Below are 12,484 nucleotides of genomic sequence, written 5' to 3' on the forward strand. Positions count from 1 at the left end.
CGCAGGGCTGGCCGCGAGGGACGCGGTGCGGCGATACTTGCCACCGCCGGCGGGTTTTAGGTTGGACGGTCCCTGCCCAGCGAGGCGGCCCCTCCCTTCGCCAGGCTGGCGAGAAGCAGCGGGCTTCGTTTTCTTAGCAGACAAAGGTCGATCACAGCTTTTATTTCTGAATGCAAATCTTCCAGGACTTGTGCCAGTCTTGCCTTCATTGATTGCAGAATAGCTGCTGGCTTCAATGGCAATCCCCTCCCTTATTTCTTAAACAGAAAGAAGCTCAAGAAAAGAAACCGACAAAGTTGGGCGGTGCAAGTTTTTATATCTATTTAATATTTCGACGTGTCCCAGGCGTTACTAGACATCGGCGTGCAGAGCAGTCACGATGTGCCTGGGAGCGAGTCCATGGGGTTTTGTGCCATTTGTACATCTGGGCACCACCATACCCGTCCTGAACTCATATTTTTGAGGTAACTGTGAGATAATCTTCAGTAATTGTATCGCATTAGTTATGCGTCTCGATTCTTTTAGCGGCATGGATTTGGACATAAGTATTTCCAGGGCTCATATTTAATTTTTCTAGTAGCTAGGATTGTTCAGGATTGCTTTATAATTGCCATTTGTATCATCTCTTCTTGCAATGATTTTTTTGATAGCCTGCAAAGGTCCGTAAGTGCCATAAGTGTATTTTCTATTTTATCTTCTACGTACATGTGCAGGTACGTGCTCACACTCAGTCCCACTCTTTCACTTGCTCTTTGGGTGTTGATGAAGAAATTTACTTAAGTATATTACTTAAATATTAGACTAATGCCATTTATAGCTAAATCAAAGTAGCATGCAGTTATGGATGTTCTGTGTTAGCCATTATTTGGCAGAGGGTTACAGATTTATAATTATTATGAAATTTCCTAACCTGTAACACTTTCTGTGCTTTATATAGCCAAGTGCACATGCAAGCTAAAGTATCTGGAAATTAATATATTTTAAGGAGCCTCTCTGTGATACCTAGTCCTTCCATATGTATTTGTAGTACAAAATGCTTTCTTCTATGCTGAAGAAACCTGGATGCTCATGTAAAGTATTTGAATATTTTCATTTAATTTGATTTATTTATTTAAATTCATGGATACGAGAAAGCAAATCCAAATGCTTTTTTTTTTTCCCTTTGCAAAATAACTAGAAAATACCCAGTGGCTTGCACAGCACAACTTTTAAATTCAGGCCATTGTCAGTATTGTATCAAAATCATCTCTTTATTGACATTGCATTTGAGCTGTTTTATGGTAACGTAAACTGAAAAAATAACTCGTAACTTTAAGCAGTAAAGTAGTATTTATTGGCCGATCAAACTCAAAGTAAGCAGAGAATGTTTTGGTGAACTGTGCAGATTAAGAAAGGAATTTAGGAACGTATGGCTCAGTAATAGCTCAGCTACAATTAATTTCTTCCAAGTACTTTTCAGAGGCTTGTAGTAGCTGCCCAGGGCAGTGCAGATAAAATATTAACTAATATTTTGATCTTGTAGTAATTGTTTTAAAATTGCAAACTCCTAAACGATGTTCTCTGTGGAATTTCAGAGCACTCTATTATATTGCCCCCAATGATGCTGTTTATCTAAAGAGAATTTTTCTCTTAGGTTCTACCACTTGCTGGGGCTGTCTTGTTGCCGAGTAGTAGCACTTAAAGGAATATAAAATTGCTTCTGGTTTGTGAGTTCATTATTCTGTGATGGCTTGCTAGAAATGATCACTGTGGAAGTGAAAGAGACAGAACTGACTTACTTCTGGTTTGTTTCACGGTGAGGATTTCTTCAACTGCGCTGAATGTGGACGTAGCAGTGCATAAAGATCATGTGCATGCTAATTGGAGAAGAAGGATTAAAATCTGTTGATGAGATTGGGTTTTAAATTCAAAATTATTTTAGTCTAGAACATGAAATATAATTGCTGATAGAAATGTTCTGCTCCTCAAATGAATGCCTTCAGGAATTATGCACGTGAGCTAAAGCATTTACATTTGAAAGCATTTTGTGTCGAACTGCCAAATAGTTTCCTCAAAAATACTTGGTGTATGGAATGAAAAATTGAAAGCATAGGCAATACTTCTCTTCATGAAAATATTTTTTTTTCCATAATTGACTAGGATGAATTTTTAGCATGTTTTCAGATAATAATTTAGTAGAACATAGTGAAAATAATCTTAGATGCTCTGTTAGAAAACGAAATTGGTTTTGCTCCAGACTGTCTTTCTCCCCCACTCCTTACTCCGAGTGAATTTTTATCTTCCAGGAAGGGATGTAAGGTGTTTCTGGTAAATGAAGGTCATGTTCTTAGGCTCCTGGCTCTCCTGAGCAAAACCTTGGCTTTCACCAGGTGGTGCTAGGGCAAGGAGTGCAGAAGAGATATCTGCTAGGCCCGTGAGCGCAATGCAGGGCTGCACAGAGCTCTGCTATGTGGAGGGGAGAGGGCAGCGTGCATCGAGTGAGCACAGCCCACGGTGCTTTATATGTAGATGGATTGTGATGTGTGGAGATGCTAAATTGGATGTGTGGCATTCTTATCCAGGCTGAACTTTTTGAAATAAATTGGAATTTTGCCCCGGTGAAGACTGCAAGGTTTGGATTGGGGCTAAGGGAGGTTTTATTGTGGGCGAATGGGAGCGGAAAAGAAGGAGGTGGAGTGGAGAAAGGGAAGAGAATGGAACAGGAGTTCACGCTTTCAGATGTAGGTGCAGCCCTGAGTTGTTGTTTTCTCCAAAGCTAGGCGCTAATGTCAAGCTGGCTTCTGTTTTGTATGGGTGCATTTGTACAGTACTGCCTTTTTCCCACATCTGCCAAGTATTCACAGTCACTTTGTAACTATGAAGGAGAAATACAAAGGAGGAATGGAAGGAAGGCCTTGTTGCATCTAGGTTTCGCCTGGAGTTTTTTGGGGGGTTGTCTGTATAATTCACATCCCCGAAGCATTCTGGCAGCCACTTAGAGGCAGGTGGGTTCCCTGTGGCCAGGCCCAGCTCCACACGAGGTGTGCTCCTGGCAGACCGGGGCCTTCACCTGCCTCCGGCTTGTGGCCTCCTCACATGGTGCTGCAGTGCAGGCAGGCCTGTCGTCGTGATGCCTTCCTTCCAGAACATGGAAATGCGCACTAATTAGGCATTTTGCCTGCTAACTGCATCAGTTGCTCTCAGCTTGAAACAGGTGCAGGTAATCAGCACTCCCTCCTTTTCCCCCCGCGATGGTGGTGGTGGTGGGGGGGACTTGCATCTATAACAAAGCAATTCTGTGATGCAGATTTAATTTTGATTTATATGGTCTCTACCGGATTGAAAATACAGTGAATGTAGGAATGTGATGATTCCATGTCTTTGTTTCTTAAGACGTACTGTAAAGCATGTTTCTTCACAGTCGTGTGTGTTCATATAGCATGTGTTGTTGCACAATGCATTTGATTTTTGCAAGGATACATATTCATGTATTCAGCATGCATGCAGCTAGCTAGACTTATGATTGCAACCAGAAGACAAAAAGTTGAAATGGCTGTAGCCAGCACAATAGGCGTTCACGAGGAGAGTGATCCCAGTAGATATAAAATGGCGGGGCAGATTTTTTTCAAGCGCATGTGCACTTCTGCAAGTCCTTAGTTTATACTGCTGTAAACTGTACTGACTGTGTAAATTTGCACTTGTTGTGCACTTAACTCCGTGCCTGGGCCGCAACAGAGAGAATGTGGTTAAGTTTGATGGGTTTCTAGATCCATCCCTCTCTATCCAGGTATTCATTAATGTGTTATGTCTGTACATTTCGTGGAAGTTGCTGCTGAATCTTGCCTTTGACTTAACACTAGCAAGCAAACCACTTTGTGATTTTTTTCCTAAGTATGCTGCAAAAATTTTTCCACAGCTATCCCTGCGCTTACATGGAATGTTTTTAAATCTTCTAGTGATCCTAGTATTGTCATGTTTTCATGAAAGACTGTTGTCTTCAAAATCAGACATAATTCTGTTTATGATGCATGTTTTGTAGGCATATATGCAGGATAAAATGCCCAGAATCAGCCACTTTGCAGCCTTTTAAAAACATATGCCATCAAATGTAAGCTCTCATCATTTTGAGTTGCCCTTTGTAAAAACAGCCTTGTTTTAGCAGAAAATTAGTGTTACCAGTTGTTCAGTGATTGCATACTCTTCTTTCCTGCATGCATTTGAAATGTGCTGTGCCATACCTCTAGAAACAAAAGGTCTGATCCAGAAGCCTCTGACCATCTGAGCAGTGGGTTTTGTTTTTTTTTTTTCATTTACTTCAAATGGGATTTGAATTAAGTCTGTATACGTAATAGTTTGCAGTAAAGACTTGACTATTGCTGTGGTTTTCTGGATCTTCCACAAAACTTTTTCTAAACTGTTGTAACTAATGTCCAGCAGCAGTACTCTAAAATGCGAATAGAAGCACTGATCATGATTTTTTATGAAAAGGAGAGAGAGCAGGGGGGCAGCGAGCCTCCAAAGAGCTTCTTCTCGCTGAGAACAACAAATGAGTTTTGTATGAATAAAAAGTGAGTGTTGCTTGCCTACTAGGTACATAGTTGATGAATTACCTTCTGCATTCTTTATTTAAATTAGGGCAAGTTTTTTTGTTTTTTTTTGTGGTGGTGTTTGGTTGTTTTTGTTTTTTTTTTTTTTGAAGGAGTCCATAGATTTCAGGTAGCATACATACGTATATATACAAGTTTATATTTACTTCAGCTGTCATGTCCTGCTGTTACCTGCTGAGGAAAACACTTCGCTCCTCTCCAGTCTCTCTGGAGTTTCATAGTGACTGGCTCTTCTCAAACTTGTTAAAACACAAATAGATTAAATTGAGAGCAAATTGCTTTGGATGCTGATAGAAAATTTTGCAAAGGGGAAGGAAGATGAGCTAAGGAAAATAAAATTATTATAATAACCAATATGACTTTATTAAATATTAATTAGATCATAATATTCTATAGCCCTAGATTAATTATGTCTGCATTGCTGACTGATATTTTATAACCTTTTAAATCTGATGTACGCTCTACATGTTGCCCATTTATTCAGATACCTGCATACAGATATGTTTACAGGAGCATTCATTTGGCTTCTGAAATTCTTTTGTCAATGTAAATGGGCATTTCCAGAAGAAGAATGCGTCTTCAATTTTAATAACAAAAGAGATCACGTGCTTTTGTAACTGCAGACAAATATTTTTAGAATGCCAAACTGGGAAAAAAAATAAAATGAATTATTTAAAAGGGGCCTTGTTTTCCTTATTGTCTTTATTTTTCCTTGTCTTAGATAATTTCCAAAATAAAAAAAGACGCTGAACCCAATTGATATAGAGCGCTAGAAAACAAGAAGCAGCACCATTTTGTCTGTCAATTTTAATGCTGGCGGGGGGGGCAGGCAGTGACACTTGAGTAGTTTAGAAAAAGACATGGTAGTGATTTTGTGATTTACAGTCGTGGCAGGCCAGAATGCTTCGCATCTAAGTTAATTCATCAGAGAGGGATGTTGGTTGGGGATTTTTGTAGAGGTGATGTGATGCACTTAATGCAACTTGTATAAAAAATCAGCATTATATTTTTCTAATAGGCTACTCACAGTCACGAGTATTACAGAGTTACAGTAGGCTGGGTGATAGAAGGGACTTTGTTCTGTCTGGGTGATGAAAATATGAATGCTTCTGTAGCTTTATCCACAAGATGCAATAAGTGTAGAATTACAAATATTTCTACTATTTTAGATAGACAGTTACTTGATTCAGTTCAGGAAAAGCACAGAGCTTTGACATTAGGCTTTTAAATGCATTAGAAGCCTTTTCAGTATTAGTCTTGCTTTTTGTTGCAATTCAGTATGCAAAAGGATAGGAAAGCTGTGTGACTGCATCAAAGAGATTTTGTTCGCTGTATTTGTTTTGCTTCTCATCCTCAAACAACTCCAGTGTATTTACTTGTTCATCTGTATGTCCAAAAAGCATTATTTTGAAAAGATTTTACTCTTTGACAAGATACTTTATTTTCCTTTTCCCTTTTTATATTTATTTTTCTAGGTTTTTTTTCTTTTTTTTAAAGAGAGTCCTCATGATTATTTTTATTAATTTTGGCACATGAGATTTATTGTCTTATTTGTCTATAGGAAACTAAATAGTCTGTCCAGTACTGAGTCAGTGGAAAGTCTCCCACAGATATCAGAGCGTTCTGGATTGTACTCTTAAACCGAAGTAACGCTAATTTGAAAACCTGATGCAGGAAGCTTGAACTTGAATGACTCTTAAAGTACATTTAAAGAACGCTCAGTTCTGTGTGACCTTACAGACTTAACGCAGTTAGCTTTTTTGCCTTCTTTCTTTGTCTAGTTTAAACTGAGGAGTGTCAAAATCTTCCTTTCCTATTTTAAGGGGCACAGCATTGGTATCCTCCCTACTCCAGCATGCTTTTATGAATTTCAGGATGCCTAGGAAGGAATTGATTGTGTTATCTCGAAATGGATGGAAACTCCATAAGAGAGGGGCCCAAGGGGCATGCACATAGAAATTCTGCTGTTGGAGGGTCATTGTGAGTTTTGTTTTTGTTTTTAATGCAGTGTGAAATGCATGGTTTCTCTGTTGCTTGGATGTAAGAATAAACCATTTACGTTTTTAAATCTACTTTTATTAGTAACCAGGTTTTAAATAATTTTCCAACTCAGTCTGTTATGAAGATAGTTACCAGTTTTTTAATGGAAGGTTATACATTTCTCATTCTCTAATTATTATAGAAGGAGGAATTAACATGATCGCATGGAAATTTTGTTTCTTAACTGGAGATTTACGTTGATGGATTGAAGGTTTAAGGTGCAGATTTACATTTAAATTACATATTACATAACATTTACATTTTAAATGATACTAAAACAATTATTTCTACTGTCTCCTTGGTGCCTTCTGAATATCTCTGTAAAATTATTTCATTTAAAATATAACCTGCTCCACAGTATATGTCTGTTTCACCTGTGAGACTCGTGTTTTTGCATGGACACAATCCTACTTGGTGTAGCTAAAACTGAAGTTGAATTTATTATATTCAGGTGTACATATTTTAAGATGTTAATTACTACCTGTTTAGAGTGGCAGTTCCTTCTATATGATACAGAATGCTCTCAGGGGGTCACACTTGATGGGATAAAATGATACCTTTCGTAGGTTTGTATTTTTCTTCAAAATACTTCCAGGAGTCAAAACATAGTGTGGCTGAAGGCAAGCAGAAAAAGAATAGCTCTTGGCTGCAGATACCATCAGTAGGGAACAAGGTGGTCTAGAGTTTTTTTTCTGAGTCCAGGTAAAGGGCTGATGTTGGAGAGAAAAGCAGACTTGAAAGGTGGTTGTATGAAAAGCAGGCCAATACAGAAGTCAAGTGAGCATGGAAGTTGATCTGCTTTATCTCACCAGGGATTTAAAAAGAAAAACAGCTGTAACATCATGAATAGTCCACCTCTGGCAATTGGTTTTAACCAATTACAAGGAACTTAATGGAAACATAATTATCTTCCCCAAATATATACATCTTTTACAGTTGATTGGGTATGGCTGCCTTACACCTAAGTGAAGTTCTGGGTTGTACACAGAAGCACAATTCCATTATTGTCAAAATAATTGCTGTAAGCCTTTTAACTTTTGTTCCCTGCTGAGCCGAATATGTTAAAGGGCACTCACACGTGTGGTGCTGCTCCAAAATTCACAGGGAGAAGATTCTGAGGCAGTGAGCATCACGTCCTTGAATTTCCTAGCTTCATATGTCATCCGCATGTTCCTCTTGATACACCATCTAACCCAAAATACACGTTAATTTAAAGGTAGAGGAATAATAAATAGACAAACAAAAAGTCTCGCAATTCTATTAGCGTTAAGAGAAGAAGGGGAAAAATTACTTTGTCAGTACACTTGCAAGCTTTGTTAAAGCTCTGTACAAGTATTTTTGATAAATGTTTATAATAAAGCTCTCCCAGGCAGTCAGTGGCTACTCTTCTTATCACTGCCTGGTTGGTGTTACTTTCTAATGGCAATTTTAGAAAGGAAAGCCATTCTTTGTGTGGTGAATTTCGCCTCTCTGCAGATAATTGGTTCAAGGCCAACGTGGAGCTTCAGATAGCACCCAGATTTTCTCTGTCCTTTATGTACCATGAACTACTTCTGGAGTCGCCTCTGGGAGAAAGAGGGCAGAAAGAGTAATTTTGTATTGCTAATTTTGATGGGATTAACTCTTTATGATCAATAGAAGCTGCAGACCAGAAGGTTCGTTTAGTTTCTCTCCTACACTTTTAATATAATATCATTTGATTTATAAAATATGTATCTTATATATGCTATTGTCCAGAAACTAGGCCTCCATAAGTTATATGTGAGTTGTATTGCCCTTGTGTGGAAGAATGGTAAGAAGCTGAGAGACACTTTTACATTCAGCCTTGGGTGCAGCACTGGGAGCCGCCTCAAGTTTCTTCCTCCTCTGGCAGAACACCTTCTGCTTGAAGGCTGCAGGTAACTTGGATGTTGGGTGTGAGGTTTGAGAGAAACAGCTGAGCTGTGAATAAACAGGCAGAGGAGGGAAGAGTTGTATACTGTTTCGCAAGGCCGTGCTTATGGAATCTGAGGGGTTAAATACCGCTTTGCACAGGGCTGCATCTTGTGTCTTGGTCTGTGCTGCAGCTGCTGTTCCAGTCCTCCACTTCCTTTGAGTGGAGGCTTTTGCTTGGAGCTGTAGGAGGAGGCTCCGCTGCCTCCCACAGTTCAGTACGAGAGTGGAAGGTTACGTGCTGCCATTGCTTAGTTGCTGTGGTGTTTCTTTCATTTGCCTCCACCTTTCACATTAGTCACTCTGTTTTATCTGTTCAGAATTAATAGGAGAGGTTGCAACAGAGGCAGCGTCTGTGTAGAAATAGCCCATATCCAAGTCCCAGTCTGATCGGGGTAGCTCACAGCAAGGTGCACTGAAATTGCCTGCCTTACAGTTTAGGATTCTGCTGTACGAGTAATTAAAGTCTAGTATGTCTTAAAATAGTATGGGAAAATTAATTAGGTCATTGACTTTATTTAAAAAAAAAAAAAAAGCAGGAAACCAGTAACTTTACAGAATATCAAACAAGGACCATGGAAACAAAAACTTACAGATCATAATGCTTTGTGTGCTCCCTGCAGAATTGCTAACTGAAAGGGAACTTTTGAAAAAATAATGGCAATCAAACAGTTTAGATTTTTTGTTTGCTGTTTTTCTCTAGGAATACTGGTATCTTTATCCTGTTGCCTGAATGTAGTTGCATTTAGGTTTTATTCAAGTGTACCTAGTTTTGCAGTATTGGCATTATGTAGCAGGATACAGTCAGCTCAAGTGTGAGCAGGCTTTCTCAGCTGCCCTGCCTGCAGATTTCAGTGTCATCAAGGTGCAACTACACAGAGCATGTCCTGGGCGTGCAGGCAGTGTGTGACGTTGGGAAGCTAGCAGTGAGACCACGAGAGGAGAGCCACACTTGTTCCACCGCGTGGGCAGCTTCGAGCTAGCCTGAGTGCTGCTACTTCCATCACTACAGAAGACCAGCTCTAGTTTCGTTAGGACTGTAAAAGTGCTTTTTTTCCTCCTACGTTTCTGATTTGTGTGCGTGTGACAGTCAAATTCTGCGGTGTGCATGCATAGAACTTACTTCTGCATCCACTGGTAGTCTAGTAGAGTTCATAAATGAGTTATCACCACGTTTTCCGGACTATATGGCTTCTTTGTCCTCTCTGTCTCCTACCACTGCTTATCCTCTTCACTTATCTGCAGCTATAGTGAGAATTGTGTGAAAAATAACGTTTTGAACCAGAAGTGAAAATACAGGAGGCCTATAACCAGAGTTTTCTGAAGTGTTATGTAGTAATCTTCAGCAAGTGCTCCACTTCATTCATACTGTTTGCATGAAATTTCCAGGCTGTTTGTTTTTGGAGGTTTTATTACTCATTCTTTCTTCACTCTTTATGTCAATAGATCCAGTCTTCCCAAAAGTACTGGAAGGCAAGAATATTATGGCTGCGGTAAGTGTTCTGGCTTGTGCATCTTCTCTGCAGCCCATGCGCCTTTGCCTGGCGCTCAGAAAGAAGTCAGAATTAGAAGCTTTCCTTCCCTTCAGCTAGGTGTACAGCATGATCGCAATGGTGAGCAAGTTTCACCGAGGCGAAGCAAAGACTGGAGAACTCACCATATCACAGACCATCTGACATGTTTTGAATGCACTTTTTGAGAAACAGGACTGTTGATTGCTTCTGGAGCTCACTGTCAGAGATAAAGGGACCTGCAAATACATTAGAAATCTTAGCGCGGAAGAAAGTGAACAGTAAAACAGTGTTTCAGTCAGTGCTCTATGCTAAGTCAATTGCTTACTTTGATACTTATTCTAGGAGGTGACAGTTTTCCTGTTGGTGTTTTACTGAAGCACAACATTCAAATACCAAGTCAGCATCAGGAAAGATTTTGTTGTTTTGTTAGTTTTTGTTTCATGTTTGTTGTAAGAAGCCTTTCCAAGCGTAAAAACACGGGAATTTCTACAGGAGATATTTTAGTTTTACCTCACAATCAGGACAAGGTTCATCTTCAGCAGAGACCTTGCACAGTACAAAAGTGTGTTTGACTAGAAGTCAATTTAATTTTGAGTGTATATTTTTTTGAGTCAGTTGCTATTATTTCTTATTCTTACTGTCAGGGTACAGCTGCAGATAATGCAGTGGCTTACACAAATTTCTTTGTGGTGTATGTTACAGCATTAAAATTATCCCCCCAAATATCTGGGCACTGATGATGAAAAAGCCATGAAGACGCTGGAAACTTTTTTGAAAGAGAAAGAGGAAAAAAAGTTCAGGAAGCCTTGATAAAATGTATGCTTCAGCGATTTAGGAGTTGGTATTTCATTTTGTCTACCAATTAGGTTGGATTTTTTCTTTTTAGAAAATAATGAAGTATCATTTTGACTTCATGCTTGAAAAAGCAGAAGTCCTAAGTTCGTGTATCCCACATAGTTTCATTTTTCAAGAGTATTTTGTTTGCATATCATATTTCAAATTTAAATATTGATGTTGAAATTAATTACCCTTGTAAATTATTCTTTTAAAAGTGAAGAAAAAGAATTGTTCAGAGACATAAAGTAAAAGATGTGACTGTGTCTTGTGGTGAAGAGAGAAGCCCAATAACCCCTGGAAGTCGCAGCCTCAGACCTTAGGTGGCTGCCTCTCCAGTAGCACTGCATTAGGACAAACATTGCTCGAGCTGTAGTTTTTACCAGGCTTCTGTTGTGTCAGAAGGTGACAGAGCCTTCCATGAATAACCTTGATTGATTGTATTGTCACTAGCGATTCAGGGTTAGGTTATTTTTTGGAGGGGAGAGGGTGGGGATTTAATACAGAAGTCAGTGTGCTTTGTTTTTTGTCTTACATCTTAAACAGCATGCAGTGCTGTACCATTAGCTATACCTTTATTTAATTTTTCTCATCTGTGGCACAGTCTCTTCTAAAGAGTTCAAGCTTTAGATTAAAATGTAGTTCTCAGGCAGAAAGAAACTGCAGTAAAAGTAGTTGTACTACTAGTTCATCCTATGATTAATAGCAAGACTTGCTTAGAAGTTAGTCTTTGATTTCCTCTGTTTAATTGTAGCCCTAAGTGAAATGGGTTTTTGATTTATAGAAAATGCAAAATTGGGTACAGAAAGTTTTAAATTACAGAACAGTAAAAAATTTCCCACAATAATCATCCCATATTGTTTCAATTCAAAAGAGCTAAGGCTTGATTTGTGTGGGAAAGAACCCATTGCAGCAAAGTTCCACATTTGAATGTGGGGAGAGAGGAGGATCAATTGCTCTACTTTGAGGATCCAAAAATATGCCTGATCTTCATGATGTAGTACTTTATCGTATATTCCCTCTCTGGAAGGGTGCATGCTGAATAATTGCTGTAGAACAACTATTTTCTTATGCTGCTGCTATGTACAGCTAAATCAAAAATCTGTGTTAGGACATAGAAGAGCAATGGGGGAAAACAGGGGCTTTTGGAAAACTGAGGGCTTCCAATCACAACTGAAAACGAGTCATTATTCCTTAGGTAATATACGCGTTGTACTGAGTGGTTGAGTGTACTATTAAAACTTTAATCACAGTCGATTTAATAACGGTAGTTTAATTCCTAAACTACTTTTTGGGAGTTCTGCATGGCTGATCTTGCTTTTGCTTCATTGTGTTTATGTTGATGTTTTCTTTCATTAGACCACAATCACTATGCATGTTTACAGCACTAATCCTACATGTTGAAATTCTAGATAGTTAAAATATATTCAGTATCTTTGAAGCCACTGTGGGGGAAATAACTTAGCTTTAACAGGGTGAGACCAAATTCTTTATTTACTGAGATAAATGCTGAGAAATGCTATTCCAACTCGTGGAGGTTTACATCTGTGTTCCTGAGAAATTTGGTTCTTCTTTTTT

The 12,484-nt window shown here is 38.9% G+C and overlaps 1 long non-coding RNA gene across 12 annotated transcripts in view; it reads left to right on the forward strand.

Annotated features, from left to right (window-relative positions):
• The window catches only part of LOC104912401, a 135,922-nt gene that overhangs the window by 24,613 nt on the left and 98,825 nt on the right, over positions 1–12,484 (forward strand). Inside the window, exon 1 of one of the 12 annotated variants that reach the window (XR_004161109.1) lies at positions 7–464. The exons of the other annotated variants lie outside the window; for them this stretch is intronic. This is a non-coding gene — a long non-coding RNA (uncharacterized LOC104912401). Of the gene's footprint in view, positions 1–6; positions 465–12,484 lie in introns of those variants that run through there. 12 annotated transcript variants of the gene reach the window in all.

The sequence above is a fragment of the Meleagris gallopavo genome, chromosome 1 (genome assembly GCF_000146605.3).
Source record: "Meleagris gallopavo isolate NT-WF06-2002-E0010 breed Aviagen turkey brand Nicholas breeding stock chromosome 1, Turkey_5.1, whole genome shotgun sequence".
NCBI lineage: Eukaryota > Metazoa > Chordata > Aves > Galliformes > Phasianidae > Meleagris > Meleagris gallopavo.